Source organism: Plodia interpunctella, chromosome 28 (assembly GCF_027563975.2).
Source record: "Plodia interpunctella isolate USDA-ARS_2022_Savannah chromosome 28, ilPloInte3.2, whole genome shotgun sequence".
In the NCBI taxonomy this organism is placed as follows: Eukaryota; Metazoa; Arthropoda; class Insecta; order Lepidoptera; family Pyralidae; genus Plodia; species Plodia interpunctella.
The window spans coordinates 944,692-958,889 of NC_071321.1; the positions used below are offsets into that span (position 1 = coordinate 944,692).

The 14,198-nt window shown below is 35.5% G+C and overlaps 1 non-coding gene across 1 annotated transcript; it reads right to left on the reverse strand.

Annotated features, from left to right (window-relative positions):
- Window positions 1-1,612: 1,612 nt before the first annotated feature.
- On the reverse strand, window positions 1,613-1,685 carry TRNAK-CUU (transfer RNA lysine (anticodon CUU)). Its single transcript has one exon. It is a non-coding gene; the product is annotated as a tRNA-Lys (tRNA).
- Between the last annotated feature and the right edge of the window lie 12,513 nt (window positions 1,686-14,198).

The window sequence follows — 14,198 nt, forward strand, 5'->3', positions numbered from 1 at the left end:
ATGCGTCCCCTGTCTGTCGAAAATGTTAGTCACCCTATTTTTGGTAGCGTTAGCATAAGAGAATAGTGCTGGCTTGATGTCGGCAAGGAGATAATCCTATTAAATATTATAAATGCGCAAGTTTGTGAGGATGTATGTGTGTGTGTGTGTGTGTGTGTATGTTTGTTACTCTTTCACGCAAAATCTACTGGACGGATTGGTATTAAATTTAGTACACGGATACACTATAACCTGGAACACATAGGGTACTTTTTATCCCGAAATTCCCAAAGGAGCGAAGCCCCAGGGCGCATTTAGTACTATATATAGATAAACAAGATCCAAGTCAATGTGAAAAAGATAATTTTCCATGTTTCCCTGACCGGGGATCGAACCCGGGACCTCCAGTGTAGCAGTCCGGCGTGATGACCATTAGGTCACGGAGGTCGTCAAAAATGGATGGAGATGTTTTCCTTTCAAGATTACGTTTCAATTATAATGTGGTTGTCGAGTCGGTATGGCTATTTAAACAGTGTTAGGCCACGCGGATCGCTCCGTTTGTCGTCAATAAGTGATGTATATCATCCTAAATTGAATAAAGAATTTTGAATCTGAATCTGTCGTTGACCTCGTTCAAGTCATAGTGCAGGACGTGGAGCTGTTGAAACAGGACAGCAGATGTACAAGTATAGGACCACAAAATCCTCAATTGACTCTTGAAGAAAAATCTGCCTTGCTTGCAGACCGTACCCAGCCGCCTAGACGTCGCGACGGTCTAGATGACGTCATACCCCTTTATGGGTCCTCCCTCATCCCTTGGGATCTCTGGATATCAGGAAATGTCATAGGTATAGGTACTATCGTATTCGAAGTTATTGTAAAAGTTCGCGACCTTTATATATATATATATATATATATATTTCTTTTATCTATGTTCACGATTCGCCACGTATAAAAAATGTCTTTTTACCGAAGTCTGTTAAATGTTAAACAGAATAATAAACTGATACATTTACATATTAACCTCAAGTTAATTTTTTTATCCTAACACATAGTTTCGAGTTTCCGACACCACAATAATGGTATGAATCCAAAGTAAAAAAGAGACAATAAATAAAAAAGCTTTTGCCCGCGAATTCGCCCGCGTCAATTTCGCGTCAAATTTCTCTCAAAAAGCTGCAAACTAACTGGCATTTCGGAACGACCAATGCTGAGAAGAAATCCCGAAATGTCCATTTTATTTGTTCAGATTAAAATTCTAATTTAAAAATCAAAACAGATTATAACTCTTCGCCTCCTCGGTTTGTTGAGAAAATATTAGTGTTTTTAAATCGAGTAAAATAAATGTCAAGCCGAAATCAGCTCTTTGCCAAACATTATAAAGATGATTTTTTATTGAATTGTTTTTATAACATGTGGCGACCGCTGGGAATGCTCCGTCAAGCGTAAAAGAAACACAATGTGGGGGAATTTAAAGGTTATAAATGGCTACCGTTTGAAATATGTTCGCAATATGGCGGATAGTATGAAGTTTAGTTAGATGAATAAAAAAATAATTCTTTAAAAAAAGGTTTGGTATAAAAATGTTTGAATATTGGCCAGTAAAATAAAATTAAGAAAAAAAAAAGAATGTCGCCCAACGTGGGGCTCGAACCCACGACCCTGAGATTAAGAGTCTCATGCTCTACCGACTGAGCTAGCCGGGCTGTGGTGGCCATGTTGAATTTGCTGTACACTTAATAACAACTATTGCGTCATCAAATCTGATTGTTTCATATATTGTTTACTGAGTCTCTGCTATTTTAGTAATTTATATTTTTTTTAATTCACAGGTACATTTGGTTCCATAAATAGTCTTCGTAAGTAGCGATCTCGAAAATATGAAATATTGAAACTTGCGTATTTACAACTTTTATTCACATGAGATTATGAGAATCACCTTGACATAACCTATTTTTATAAAATTCTTCCTCTATTATTTTTATAGAAACCAACTATATTTTGCAATAAATAATGAGTTTTGTGACATCGAATGTCAAAATCCTCGGCTATTTAAAAGAAATAATGTTGCAATGTTTCAAAATATTTCACCCCGACAAACTAGAGCGCTCGGAAAGATTTGTTAAATTTTAATTCGAACATAGAACAAAATTAAAATTTTAAATTGAGAACGCCCGCTTCCCGCCAAGTTCATTGTCGCTTCCGCTTCTCAATCATCGTGTGGCGAGTTGGTGCGTGTGACCGCGTAGTCGCAGCATTCATCATTATTTACTTATGGGAGATCAACAAACGTTTTATCTTGAGATATTATATAACAATAGAGAGATCTGTATAAACTTTTGTATTTATAACATTACAGTGAATAGAGCTAATCTATTTAATGAAGATTTTAATAATTCTTCAGCGATGTCTGTTCGTTATTCTTCGGTCAACATTTATTTATCCCAATGATTCTTTATATTTCTTTAGTGATCTGTGGTTCCGCCCCAGAATAGGACTCTGATCCTTCCATGGATGTTGTAATGAAGCGAAGAACACATAGCCTAAACAGCTCTCTCTCATTGTCTCTGTGTGTTATCTCCTTGTTTTTCTCATCTGAGTGCTTGATCCATCAGGTGTTAAGAGCCCAGGTTCCACTTTACTACATCTTCTTCCCTATGGTCTTTGCATACCTTGGCAGCTTGGCAACAATAGCATTCCCAAGGAGGGTTGAAGTCAGGCAGACGGCCGATTTTAAAATCACAGGCGAAACTTAACAATTTCGAGGTTATTTTCACACTGAGCCTCGACTTCACGTCGCCACAGCTCCGAGAGATGTTTGTATCCTTGAAGAAAAACAAAGTCACTGTGACATTACCCTCATGATTTCACATTCTAGTTGACGCCGCACGTACAGACCAACATAATTATGCGCGACGTACGATATGTCAGGGGTCACCGCTGTGCCCTGTAGCGGTTTGCTGTACCTCACAGCTTAATGGGTTGCAGTCTGGTTTGAGCTGCTTCTGTTGACTTTGTAACCTGATATATTACATACAACTACTCTCGGGGCAACGGTTGAAAGAAGAAAGATAAAATATTTATTTAGTTATAACAAAATCAGCATTATAAATTACAATGTTACACATAACCGAGTTGGTTCCCGCTCAGCCATGGTTGAATTGTATCAACTTGCGCACAGCTAGAATGAAAGGTGCACAGACGCTAAGCAGCTTGTTACGTTTTCCGTTCAGCAAGGACGGCGGAACCGCTTACCCCACTCGTCTGCTTCAGCCCTACGAAATGGCAATATGACATCTCCTATAATTATAATTTTCTTTGTTCTTCTTTCCGGTCAAAACACAGTATTGAAGTTGGAGAGCTTGAACGTGAAATTGGCTATTTTATGCCGCGGGAGGAGCCCCGGGCAACAGCTAGTATTAAATATATATCATCTGCGTCACACTAGCCATTATATTAAATGAAATACTATCAATAAATGATGTGGATATAATAGAATGTGATGGATGACTTCCTGTGGTATTTTTTGCTCTTAATATAACATCTCTTAGGCAGAATGTTATTAGTAGTATTAAAAAGTATGAAAGTGGACACTGTTATTGCTAACACTGGTGTCAGATTTTATTCAAGTCGCCTAAAGGCATCTGATGTGACTTACGACTACTTACCGCCATCTAGTGGCAGGTAGTCGCCTACACACTAGGGAACTAAACTGTCAACCAGCGTGCAGATTTTCTCACGATGTTTTTCCTTCACCGGAAGCAAGTGGTGTTCTACGAAAACTACTATACATGAGTCAGATTGGTATACAAACTCCTGAGACCTTTTTCGATCCACAGGCAGGTCTTCACCATTACACCACCACCGCCATTCAAAACTAACAAACTTCTTCTCTAACAAAAATTGCATTTCGTTGTCGTGGGCAAACAGCCTAACGGTTTGAGCATGATTCGACGTTTATTTATAAAGATTTTTGTTTAGTCATACAGTCAGAAATATTTTGTGTCATCGCAGCGACAATTTAACGGACACTGATATTGTCTTAAAACGAGCAAAAAAAAAGTAATTTTTTATTATCTAGAAGTTAAACTCATCTATAAGTTGTCTTTATATTATATGATAATTTTGGGGAACAAGGCAAGAGTGAATTGGCATTATTAAAGCTGGTGTGTTACACCTTAGACCTCATCAAGCTAAATTGAGGTCGAACGCACTCAAATTTCTAATAAATATAAAAACACGAAACACATATTGAAGTATCACAAAATTATCAGAGCATATTTAGAATTTTAAATTCAAAATCAATGATTACATACATAAAAGTCATTGAATATATCATTACCCCAATTTCAGGGAAACCAGTTTCGATCGAAATAGCAACAGTTTAAATGTCAACAACTTCGACGTTCCGTAAAATGTTGTAATAGAAATTTATAATATCCTTTCATATTAATGTTACACTCCATTTTTTCTCCGGGGTGGTGTATGGAGATGCTACGAAAACCGAGCCAAGTGGGGTTTTTCCAACCATATAGCCTGTGTAACTGCAGTACCGTCCAGCATATGGATCACCTGTTATCGTGCCCCGACTGCCCAACGCCTTGCACGATGAAGGATCCAAACAAAGCCAACGATGAGCCATAATCGTATAACCACATATTGGTCGAAAATTATACATATAATAACCAGCGACGTTAAATTTTATTTGGGCAAGGCGGGATTTTTGAAAACGCAATGAGTAAAAAAGCGGGATTATTTCTACGAACGCGGGGCGTAATAAAGACATATTGAAATTTATATACTTCGTAGGAAATATACGATTTAAAGAGAATGCTCGTTAAAACAGTTTATTGAAAAAGTCCAACGTAAGTATATTAAGTGACATTAGCGCGAATAGACAATTAAAAAGGTTCCACGAGCGGGTCATAAACTATAGAATATTTTTTTAATGCTTAGGCGTTGTTTACATTCTTCCAACATAGTTAAATCGTTTTTTCATATTTTTTGCCGATGTCGTGGTTTTTTTTTTGCTTCTGACTAAATCGAAAAAAGCGGGACAGTAAATTGTGGAGTTAATAATCGGGATGTCTCACCAAAATCGGTACATCTGGCAACGCAGATAATAGCCATTCGACAAGAAGAAGACAAGAAAGAGTAATATATCATCAAAACAAACAGTAGCGAAGAGAAACCCAGTTAATCCAGTTCTATTTGAGTTAAGTAACTATTAGAAACGATTGCGCAATTAACATTTTGGCTATTGCGCAGCGCGGTTATGTCGGATGTTTTTAAGTCATTGTGCAGTGTTATAAGGATGCAATTATTGATTTATCGTGCCAATTTTGAAATCTACTTGAAAGTAGTAATTATATGTCGAGTTTACGAATGTGTTTAAAATAAATAATATGAAATATTTCAAGTCTTAAAATCAAGTACGTTTTAGGCGCAGACTATTCAAATGTTTAACCATATGTGATGTCATTGTCATTACCCTTAATCAAGGGAAACTAGTTTGATATGGCAACATTGACAACATTTTAACGTTATAAATTTAATAAAATAACGCATTAGAACCCATCCCCTGTTATTCATAAAAAAGATAAAGCATTCTTTAAGCTATGTTTATTTAAGTATGTTTTATTCAATATTTAATTATTATCATTAATAAATAATATTATTATTCAAAGTATGAATAACAGGGTGAGATTTTATTGAATTGATTATGAATTACTATATGAATACGAGAAGGTTTTGCCTGCGACTACGCCTGCGGTAAAAAATGTATAAAATATTTTACTTTAACGTTAATAAGTATATGGCATTGAAAAGTAAAAAACTTTCTTTCCGTGCTTAATAAATAATAGTAATTTCACGTGTGCGTGGTACCTTCTATCTACTCAACCGGTTACCCATCTGCTTTCTATGATAATGGACTAGGTTCTGACGTTTCGATATGTTAAACATTCACATTCGGGGTCACGGCCTATCGACGGAGTGATTAGAATTTGGCCTGAGCGTGAGTTTGCAATTCACTATCGCAGCCAATCATTGCGGTACGGTTGTCGTCCCGTGAAAATCACACGGTGACTTGTCCCACGGCGAAAAGATTCGATAGTGAAAAGCGGATTGCAAACCCGCACTACATCGTCTGTATTCCGGCCCGCGATGTGTATTTGTTTTTTTTTTTTTATTAGTGTTGCGAGACTATCGATATGTCGATTTATCTTTTTCTTTTTGAGTCGAAATAGCAGACAAATTATATCGATTCAGACCAGTAAGTAGCGACAGCAATTGAAAAAAAAAAAGAAAATATATAGTTTATTTCCACCATCAAACAAGTATATTTTGCTACGTCTGATTTGACAAAAGATTCGGTGGTCTGGAGGCTAAGATCAGATCAGTTAATTGTGGAGTGAATCCACATTTCCACTCATTCATTCTGGCTTTGGAAGCTTCTTTAGACCTTCATCGATTACTTGGATTTATCGATTGTTATCAAAGCCAGTAAACTATCGATATTGAGGTTCCGGTTGTGTTGGTGCTATTTATATCCATCTGTACAATTCCAACTAATATTATAAATGCGAAAGTAAGTTCGTTTGTTCCCTATTCACGCTCTATCCACTCAACCAATCCTCTTGAAATTTTACATACATGTAGTTTGATGTATTAGAGAAGAACATAGGGTACCTTTCATCTCGACGGGTTAAAGCTAGTTCTGTATACTGGAGCCACTATATACTTGCTTCAGGAAGGAAAACATAACTGTAGTTTGCAGTTAAAACGCACAATTTTGATCGACACGTAGATCTATCTATCTATCTATCTATCGATCGATACATCGATATTAATGTATAATTTGCAACGTCATTCGCATCACTGCTCGATTAATGATGATAGTTTCGAAGGAAGTGAATAGTTTTTAATCATAATTGGCAACACCGTTGCATTAAATCTTAAATGTTAATCTGTTATATGTATATATATCTAGTTTGTAGACTTCCCTTTCACATAAACTCGATGGCATGTTAAGCAAACCAGTCGTGACTGGTACCTAATGCGGATTGGTCGCCATGTGACGATCATGAATAAATCACTAAGATCATCAAAAAAAGATTGTAAATGACTAGCGGTCCGTGCTGGCTTCGCGCGGGTAAAATCTTAATAAACATAACCTTCCTCAGGAATATAATTCCTGTTAAAAAAAACCGTATCAAAATCCGTTGCGTAGTTTTAGAGATCTATACAACGTACGTAGGCGGCGGGAAGGTACTTACTAATAATGATTTTCCATTGCATTTTCATTCGGTCAATTAATCATAAAATAAATTCGATGAATATAAATGTTTCATGGATGGGATTTTCATTCTATTCATAGGCATACAAATCGATACATACAGCCAAATTAAATATCAATAAATCCCGGACATCAGCGGTGTTGCCAGCATCCAGCGCAAAATTACCCCATCGCGTGACGGACGGACATCTGAGCGTTTCGCGTGCGTCGAATAACAAAACACACTTTCGAGTTAACATATGCTATAATGGTCGAGTCTTTATGTTTTTTTTATAGCCGTTTGCCTAGAAAAAAAAACATACAGGTTGTTTTGCCGGCATTGTGGCCTAGGATCTTTTGCCACAGTACCCTGTAATTACACTGCTGCTCTCAACCTATATGTCAATAAGTTTGTTCGTTGTGTTGAGTGGAATCTTGCCACTCAATCTTAAGTGCATCTATCAGCTGAAATTTTATATACACGTTTTGTGTAGATAACAATGCATAATTATGATATGTATGACCCAATGATGCATTCCGGCGTGGAAACGGGATACGGTTCCCGGCGTGGAAACTCCGGTTTATTGCACGGGCATGATTTCGTAGTCACGTGTTGAATGCAATAAGATTCTCTGACGACTGTTTTGACTATTGTCAATGACAATTTTGTAAAAAGAAATAATATATTTACATAATTTGTTAACAGTTATATATATATATATGTATAATGCCAGTGTACTCGCCCACTTACTCCACCAATATCACATTGTACAAAGTCAGATTTTGCTGTGAAACCATTCTGATCGATCACAAGAACTCCCATGCTTTCAACGCTGTCAACATATAGTCTTTCAACGGAATAAGGTTGATTTCTGAGCAGTTTTTCAGGGTTCCATACGTTAAAATATTGTTTGTTCTATTTGTTTTCTATCAAGAGTTTATAATAGTCATTGAACATTGATTATTAACAATCGACATTGGGGCTTTCAAGCGAGTCCCGTGACCCGTTTCGTGTTGCCAATGTCCAAGGGTTTTCTTATCGTATAACTAGATGTTGCCCGGTGTTTGGTTCCCGTGGGAAATTTGGGATAAAATATAGCCTATAGCAATTTTGAATAATGTACCTTTATAATGGTGAAATAATTTTTTGAATCGGTTTGGCAGTTTAGGAGATTACCCGCCTCAAACATACAAACTCACAAGCGCTTACCTCTTTATAATAATAGTATAGATTGAGATTATTAACAAGTTTGTCATTGTTATCCATATTTCCATATTATAACCCTAAGTCTGCCACGCCTTCACGTCTATACCACTGGGCCGAAATTGATAAAATTTGGAATATAATATAATTAATGATCCTAAATCGAACATAGTGAAGTTGTGAGCAACAGCTAGTATTTGATATTTTCAAATTGATTGCAAAAAAAATAATAATTTAGCTACGGAACCCTCGGTGTGCGCACCGGACTCACACATGACCGGTTTTTAAATCACTCAAGTGCACGCACTGTGTAATCTTATGTCGTTTGCGCGTGTTGTTAGCTACTGTGATATTAGATTTCTTGTCATTTGTGTAATGTGTATTGATCGATGGTTCGACATTGTTTAGATATTGTTTTTGCAATAAAAACAGAAGTTTACGATCACATTTTTTGGAAAAATCTTTTTTAATAGCCAATCAAGATACACGATGTACACAATTGGATATTCTTCGTTCGTGGGTCAGTTCACCAGACTTTGATCATAAAATAATTATCTTAAAATGTAATTGGCGACTTGACCGGGTATGAAATAAAAAGTGTATAATGTATATATAGGTCTTTAAATAACCAAATACAATAATCAAATGTCACTTTGATTGATTAGTTTTATTCATTACAAGATTTAAATTTTTTTCGGTCTCACTAAATTATACTAGAAATGCTTTCTGATTCCAAAATCCGTGACGTCACAATACATCACTGTATACAAGCAAGCAAGGTATTGCAAGCTTGGTATAAAGTTTTCTTTTGATATATTAGAAAAAAGTGTCTGAATTGATTAGTTGGAAAGGAGCCAATTTACCGTCTTAATTTTCGATGAAATATAAGACAATGTTTTAATTAATTACTCGATTACTTTTGAACTTTGAATGTTCTCATCGTCCTTTGTCCAGTCTGTTTCTGTGTGTATGTATTATTATGTACAACGGTAAGAACCCCGTTATAACTTAGTTGTGTGAAGTTATCTGATTACATGCTATCGTGTGATGCTATCAGTTTTGTGGTCGGATCTGTTGTACATTTTGTTAAGAATACAACTGTTTCAGTATAGATGCATATAATGTTAGATTTTGTTCAAGTTATCTATATAGATGACTTAATTTTAGCAATAGCACTCATGATAAGAATAATATTGCAGCCAGACACCATGACAGGATTCAACATTGGTCTGACAATTAAGAATACAGAATTGTAGAAGAGAAAAAGAGAGACACACACACAAGGTGGTACACTTATGGTACACATGTCCTAGCTTATAAACTAGTAACTAGGAAAGCTTTTCTTTGGCGTTTACAAGTGGTGGTACGGTAAAATTGCTAAGTATCATATTAGATTGGTCTAAATAATGAATTTTAATCGACCTATACAAGTATATGAGTACCTGTGTCATAAATAACATTATTATTATATAGCATCAAACGACCTCGGTGGCGCAGTGGTAAAGTGCTTGCCTCTGAACCGAGAGGTCCCGGGTTCGAACCCCGGTCGGGTCATGATGGAAAATTATCTTTTTCTGATTGGCCCGGGTCTTGGATGTTTATCTATATATGTATTTGTTATAAAATATAGTATCGTTGAGTTAATATCCCATAACACAAGTCTCGAACTTACTTTGGGCCTAACTCAATCTGTGTGATTTGTTCTAATATATTTATTTATTATAGGTTTCCCCTATTATTTATTAGATATAAAGCATACTTTAAGTTCTGTCAGTATCAAATATTGTAAAGTAAGATAGTGAAAAAGCATTTTTTTTAAGATGACGGGTGGAGGCCATTTTTGTACCCCTCCCTCTCCTCCTACCCCTCCCTCTCCTCCTACCCTCATATTTCTTATTGCCTCCTGGACTGGAAATGCTTAGAATCCCTCAAGGAACCTATGTGATGAAGCTTAATTATTATTAATCAATTATCAATACCTATATTATTAAAATACAGATAATGACAGACAAAATGAGCATCCCTTAATCTCTTATTGAAATAATACTGTTAAAATCAACAATGTGTTCATTAGAAACATAACTGTACATATTATACCAAAATAATAGTAATTAATTGCTGTAATGAATACCGTTCGTTGACCATACACGCAGCAAAATGATTTGTATATTTTTTTTTCTAAAAGTCACGGTGTGTGGATCTTTAAGATTAACTGTATCTTAATAAACAGTTGTTGCTTCATCACCGTACTATATGTCTGATTGATCTCTTTTTTTTTTCTCATAGTCCAAGAGGAGACTTCGTAAAAATCAACATCACTGAATCGTAATCACTCAGTCAAATGTCATCCTACAAAAAAGACTATTGACTTTCAATTATAGGATGGAGCGGTTTTGCTTCCGGTGAAAGAAAACTCTCGTTAATTTATCTGCTAATGTATTGGCAAATAGCAAAAGGTCTCCGTTAACATTGTAAGAATGTTATGTAATGTATTGTTAAAATTGTATGTATTGACGAAGGCATAGCTTTTAAATAGGAAGAAAGAGATAACCGACAGAAATACTTAAAAGGATGCTTGTATAAAAGCATTACGTTATCGAACTATGTTAGATACACGCTATATTTTTTTTGTTGTTCATTACACTATAGATAAAATTGAATTATTTCTTTCTGAAGCTCCATGTTTTGAATTTATAACTATACTAGGTTTTCTAAAATTAATACATACTTTGTTTAGTCTTCTGATGCTGCCTACAACAAACATAATATCAATTTGACATCAAAAACAATCGGCGGGAATCTTAGCTGTCAGTGTGGAAAAAAATTTGAATAAAGAATGCAATATACTTATCTTTTTTCGATGGCCAGTGATCCAGTGAAACATTAATCCTTGACACCATCAGATCATGCACGTTTGCTATTCCATAAAAAAATCAATATCATTTTACTGTTATTAAATTATTACTAGCCTCCCAGACTAACTTGCGTGACAAGTTTTTGTTTCACATGTTAGCGTGTCTGATTTGTGTTTGCATCCGTAATTTGATCAATGGAGATAGAAGAATTTCCGTTTTTCATTCACTTTTGTTAACTAGGGACAAGATTGCTCGATTTACGTTCTGTGTTGCCATTACAAAAAAATCTCCCAAAAATATCTATTGTTCTAAAAGAGGTTTTGAATATGAATTTTTCTCTAATGTCGTACGAGGCGACTAAAGAATTAAATTACCGACGAAGGTTGACGTTAGACAAGCGGCCAGTAGTAAAATCACAACGTTAATCTTAATTGTGGTCTTCGGAACGTCACAACCGGAAACACGTTAGATCATATTACGTAGCCCTACGTTTATATTATATCACGTACGTGAGACACACCGCGAAAGTTATTTTTTCTCACCTTCCATTTCCATTGTATCTTTTACATTTAATCTTAATGTAAACTAAATCTATATTATCTATAATAATGACATCAAATCAGTATGAATCATTCAACCTTGGACCGCACTAGGTCACGTACGTCATGTGTTTTCCGTCAATTCATAGGTGCAATAATGAAAAAGAGAGTTTTTTTTCAACATTCAATTGTATTGAAAACAAAGTTAATCGTGTATCCATGATTCTATTCTAAAATTATGTAAACTAAGCGGTTTTTCGATCTCTTGTGGTAATTCCGTGAGCTCGGCTTAAAATACCTATTTCTCAGGAGCTTGATTTGGCGTTATTTCTACAAAGATCCTGTTGGAATACCAACGTATTAGCCTATGTCCTTCTCGAAGGTCCAATCCATCAACACCAGAATTAGTATACCAATTCAGCCGTGACCGTGGCACTGTTCTCTCATTGAGTGGGTTGCTTCGTAAACACCGACTTCATCGAAATACGGAGCTAAAAATTCGATATTTTGACAATAACAAGTTATCGACTAGACGCACAAATTAAACGACGCGCCAGGGCTGGGAAACCAATAAAGTTATTACATACATACAAACAAACAAACCAATTAAACACGTGCTCATCGCTCGACTATTGCGCCACTATTATGTATATGACTAAACATTTATATCACCAGCTATCAGATTTAACGGTCCTCATTATGTATGTGATAGACGGCAACTTTATTGTTAAAACTTGATTTTGTCCGGCCCTTCATTGAACTGTCACGGTGTTGCCAGCCTTAAAATTGAGAAGAGAAAGTGTTGTTCCATATTTATTTTATACAGCAAATAGTATTGATTTTTTATTATTGCTAAGGTTGTTATGACAGGTCCTTCGTATGATTGCCAATCCATAGACCTCTATCTAGTGACTACCGATATGACTATCGAAAGTTTCCATACTGTCAATCTATAGTGTATAGATCTCTTCGAACAATCTATAGTTCTTCGGATTATCGACAGTTATCTAACCACCAATAGTATTGATGCCTTCTCTCTCTCATCTGAGAGTATTCTTCCTCATTACTTCTTCTACTGTTACCGTTTGAGTTAAGACCATCGACACGATATCATTTTTGACACCCACGACACCGATAATAATATAGGTACTATTGATTGGTTATTGTTCGATACTATCAATAGTGCCCTAAATATAATATCGATGCTTTAAATTTACTTTTAAAAGTTTTCAATGTTGTGTTTGGATCAAGTATTTGTATTTCAGTTTCAGGCAACTTTTCCGTTTTTGTTTGATATTAACAATCCTATGGCATATTATAATAAAGAGTACTATATAGTTAATTTTGTCTCGTAAACAAACCTAAATAAATTTAACAAGCAACAATATCACAAGGGCAAGAATATAATGTTGGATTAGTAACAAGTGTACGATTTGTTTCGAGTGACATCACCCGCGACGCACCGTCTGGTGGCCATATTGATAATCCTAATTTGGTGTTCGCTACAATGTTATTGAACGATTGTGTCTCAAATAAACTGTAACTTGTACTTTAAACTTAAACCTCGGGCTGTCTTAATTTTATGTGAAACGTTAAATAGTCCTTTTTATTTGCTTCTTTAATGCTTTATTCTTATCGAGTTTCTCGCGCGCGAGTGTCATTTTTTTGTGTCGCCGAAACTTCGATTACATCTTTTTAGTAGTAGTCGTAAATAAACTAATTATGTGATAATTAAAGATAAACATTTATTATGAAGATTTTAAAGACTGGATTGAAGAATTTATGAATTTATGACAGTTATTCGCTTACACAAGACCTGGTTAGAAATTCTGATAGCCGATTCTCTTCTTTTCGACCTTCAATAATGTTTATTTTCCCATATGGAGACACTATCTTGGGTTTTCACTAACTTCTATCGTTCTTATTATATGTGCGTAAGTTCTGATTGATTTAAATTAATTTATTGAAAGTTAATTGCGCTTAAAAATAGTGGATAAATAGGTACATAACTTAATGCTAAGCATTGTCTGCCAGTTTACCCTTGGGACACTTGGAGAAGAAGTTACGAGAGTCTCGATGTCTATGAGTAAGCGTGGATTTTCGCTGAATAAACCAAAACAGCAAATATAGTACTTTTACCTCGATTTCTTTTGATATCAAATGTTTTTTTTTCATCGCGAAGACCAGCAAGAAGGTATAATTAATTTACAATTTGTAGCCCCGGATGAATGGATATATTTTTGATTAAGAGCAACCAGACGGATCCTGTTATATCACGAGGCTAGAACATAACATTCTATTTAAGGAGCAGTAAATTGCTGGTGCGTGCAGTTATTCTCATCATT